The sequence below is a fragment of the Pteropus alecto genome, unplaced genomic scaffold (assembly GCF_000325575.1).
Source record: "Pteropus alecto unplaced genomic scaffold, ASM32557v1 scaffold86, whole genome shotgun sequence".
Taxonomy (NCBI): Eukaryota; Metazoa; Chordata; class Mammalia; order Chiroptera; family Pteropodidae; genus Pteropus; species Pteropus alecto.
In genome coordinates this window covers 6050985-6055397 of record NW_006442109.1, presented here as the reverse complement: position 1 = coordinate 6055397, position 4413 = coordinate 6050985, and the positions used below count along the sequence as shown (strand labels likewise).

The 4413-nt window shown below is 38.7% G+C and overlaps 1 non-coding gene across 1 annotated transcript; it reads right to left on the bottom strand.

Moving 5' to 3' along the window:
• Positions 1-4117: 4117 nt before the first annotated feature.
• Positions 4118-4191, bottom strand: TRNAA-UGC. The gene has a single exon. It is a non-coding gene; the product is annotated as a tRNA-Ala (tRNA).
• Between the last annotated feature and the right edge of the window lie 222 nt (positions 4192-4413).

Below are 4413 nucleotides of genomic sequence, written 5' to 3'. Positions count from 1 at the left end.
AAGCTTGTGACTTTAGGAAATCTTCTCTAAAAATATTTCTCTTTCCTTTGCTCATAATCACTGTCCTCTTAATTTCCACATTGTTGAAGATAATGTAGCTTGGTTTCAAATAGATTACTGGAGGTTGATTTAAGAAGACTAAAAGAAACAACTAAATTCTAAAAAAAAAATTAGGTTCATAGAAGATATAATAATTAAACGACTCTAAGGATAATAGAGTATCCTGAACTTAGTGAGAGATTACATTTTAAAAATATTTTTAAAGATAGTGAATGTTAATTCATAAGCATAAGTAGCTTGAGAAAATATACATATTTTGGGAAAAGGTAAATTGGCAGATGTCAGTTAGCTATTCCTGTATAACAGACAACTCCAAAATATAGTGTAAAACAACAACCACTTATTATTTCTCATTAATCTACATGTTGATTGGGTGGTTCTGCTGATCTTCACTTAGTTTGGCTGATGCTTTGATTTTAGCTGGGGCTTAATCACTGTTTTGACAATTAGCTGGCAGTTTGCTCATCTACGATGGCTTCAGCTGGGATGACTGGACTTCATTGCATGTATTTCATCCTCAGCAGACTAGCCTAGTCATGTTTCTTTGTTTTCGGCCATCACAGGGGTCCAACGGAAAGTAAGAGTGAAAAGTGACCTTTATTTACTTTTATACTTGGCACTCCTTTCGTGTTAACACTTTTCTTCTTTAGCCCAAATCATCTCTTGTTTTTCTATGTAAATTTATTTCACTCCTTTTAATTTTTAATCCTCTTATTTGATAATTAACCTTTTCGTTTTAACCTCTCCTTAGTCTACCACTGAACTTTTGCTCTCTGAGTGACAGCACGACAGGGCAGAATGGAGGCTGCCTCTGCAGTGCCCTCCTGCCCCTGTCGCCTCCTTAACGAATCTCTTACTCTTCGATCTTCACTTTGGGTACCTCAGAAAACTAAATAGCTGATCTCGTCCGGGACAACTCCTATTTTCTCTTTGACAGATGGTGCTTTATCCCCGCTGAAATGGTGACAGTCTTGATAACTTATTCTATCCAGAAACTATTTCTAAAGATTACTTCTGAGAAGTGGTACTGGGGGGTTGTGAATGGGAAAGGAGATAGAGAATCTGTCCTTTGTACTTACACTTAATGCTACAGTTTGGAATGTTTCCATAATCATGTAGAACCTTCATAAAACACACAAAAACTATTAAACCTTGCATTCTTCAACATTTATAGGCAATGGCTATGGGACAAACCATGTCACTGGCATGCCAAAGGTGACATGGGAAGTAAGTACTCTGCTTTGACGTGAGTGAGAAACCTCTTGGTAGATATTTCTGAGATGTGGCACTATAGAATATCTGTACCCAGGTGGTGGACATACCCTAATGTGGTCCCCAATGATCCCTGTTTTCTGGTATTCATGCCCCGAATAATCCCCTCCCTTTGAGTGTGAGTGAGACCTGTAACCTACTTCCACTCAAAAGAATATGGCAAAGATGATGGAATGTCACTCGCATGATTATATTACATTAGGTAAAACTCTTTATTGCTGCCTCTTGCTCTTGCTCTCCTGCTGTCTTTATGGAAGGAAGTAAACTTGCCTTATCTTTCTCTTGGAACTTCTTTTAACTTATTTCCTACTGAGGCTATTCTCCTCCCTTTCACCTTGCAAACTAATTAATTATTCAAAACCCAGCCTAGTCATCCCTTCTGCAAAGCTTTTACTACTCATTTATTGCCTTGCACATCCTTCTATAAGTAGATTCATCACATTACACTTTTGCATTTAAATTTCTATCTTCCTAAGTTATGAGCTTTTGTATCTCTAATGCCTGGCACATTGCTTAGCTCATAGTAGGCACCCAACACTATTTACTGACTTTAAGTTAGCAGGATTTCAGTGTGACATCAGAAAATGTATCAACACTGACTCATAAGGTTGGCACTACTGGCAATCTTCCCCCAGCACCTTGAAATTAGGAGAAGTGACACAGAGGTCATATCTTTTCATAGGTATTAAGGGAAGTAGCTTTATGGAAATGTAAAATGGTGCAGATGCTGTGGGAAACAGTTGGGTGGTTTCTCAAAAAGTTAAACATAGAATTATTATGTGATCCAGTAATTCCACTTCAGGGTATATACCCAAAAGAACTGCAAGTAGGGACTTAAACGGATACTTGACACCAATGTCCACAGCAGCACTGGTCACGGCAGCCAAAAGGTAGAAACAATCCGAATGTCCATTGAAAGAGGAATAGGTAAACCAAAATACATAAATGTGTGTATATTGTATATTAATGCAATTATAATTATTATTTTATATTTCAGCCTTCAAAAGGGAAAAAATTCTGACACATGCAAAAATATGGATGAACCTTGAAAACATTATGCTAAGTGAAAGGAGCCAGAAATATAAGGACATATATTATATGATTTCACTTATATGAGAATAGGCGTCAAGACAGAAAGTAGAATAGTGGTTGCCAAGGGCTGGCAGGAGGCAATAATGGGGAGTTATTATTGTTTGTGATGATGAAAAAGTTCCAGAAATAGATAGTGATGATGGTTATACAATACTGTGAGTGTACCTAATGCCGCTGAATTATACACTTGGTAAAAATTTATGTATACTTTGCCATAATAAAAAAAAAGTAAGTTGGTCCCCCGCCCCAGGGTAGAGGAAGAGTAAAATTTATCTAGAGAGTGAACCCACATCTAAAGGTTTGGCCTCTTGTTCCCAGGAAAGAGGTGACATCTACAATTGGAGCCTAGTTTTCCCCTGCAAATTATTTAGAGAGAAATAAAGAAAAAAAAATATCTCGTTGCTTTTTCTGAAATGAATTCAGATTCAAAGAACATTCCCATGTCATCTGTATTAGCCCTTAATATTTCCAATTAATACTGTGGTGACTGAATCAATTTTGTTGTTAGATCAATCACTCTGCAGTAAGAGACTGACTGGTAAATGTTTACAGTATAACTGGAAATTTCAGCCAACTGGGCTAAACCTATGTCAGCGATTGGCTCGTGCTACATTTCCTGCTCAGGCTGGGGAGGAAGACCTGAGTCGCCTTTGTTGTAGACTAATTTGAAGACCTGGGTCAGAGAACACATCACACTCTCCTCCCCAGAATTTCACCAGATAATCCTAATGCAAACTGACAGAGGTAGTCGGAAAACAGACTGTATCTGTCTTCATTCGGCATGTGTTAAACACAGACAGCATGTGATTGTATTATAAACTCTTGAGACAGACCTGCTTCTGGAAACCTTCCCTAGTCCTTTGCTGCTGCCATGGCAACTGCTAGAGCTTTTGGTTGTGTCTTGGCCCTTCCTCCAGCACTTGACTGCTGAAGCGTGACTTCTGTTTACTGCTCTAAAAAGTCCAATTTCATTGATTGCGTTGCAGTCTCTCTAATGTCTCCTATTTGCAGCTCAGAGCAAAGTTGCTATTTAGGGTCTGAAGCCCTCTATCTGTGGGTGCTGCTCAGAGGCTGGGTGTTATGTAACTTGGAGGTATGATTTTTCATTGTAACTCCTACAATGGAAAAATAACTACGGTCATGGCAGTAAGTAGGGAGAAGCAAAGAACTAAATGATGTGCAACTACTTGTTCTCTGACATCACATGACAACAGTCTTGTTCTGGGGGCAGGGTTTCATGGGGGTGGTATCATTATAAAGCTTCAGGATAGAAGCAACAGCCAACACCGAGAAATATCTAGCAACAATTTATAAAATGTTGCTTTCAATCTCCAATTACATTAACATGATTTTCGAAGTTAGTGGATTAAATACAATACACAATCTAACAAGTTGATTTAAAAATTCTTTAGACTTCGTTTTAATACAAGATATATATAGGTCACTGTGGTATGCGACTGGTAATTTTTGATGCTGGACTACTGTTTTTTTAGAGACAAAAATGATTGTGAGAAATTAGGAACAAATTCTTTTTCTTCCCCCTCTTTAATTACCCCCACCCCCATTTCCACCCCTGACCTATGGATGTTGCGTTTCTCCTTAAGAACTGGATCTCTGAAGATGGGGCATCCCCTCCAACACACTCACAGCATGCACCCACATCCGGGGCCTGGCGCACCCGGGGCCTGGCCCGTGGCTCCACCTGGGGCATGAACCCAGGACTTTCTGCGTGCAAAGCAGATGTGCTAACCACTACACTATGGAGCCACCCCTAGGAATAAATTCGTATATTTAAAGTAATTCCTTTCATAGGAATACATAAAAGGTACTGGGTCTAGGGATAGTCAGATCTTAATATAGTAACAAGAAATTGGTTTTCTGCATAATAAGAGTTTAGGAATTTGTAATTTATGGCCTTTATCGCTTTGCTGTGCTTCATAGTTTTGTGCTGCTTCTCAGAGTGTATTAACGAATATTCATTAAGTCCCT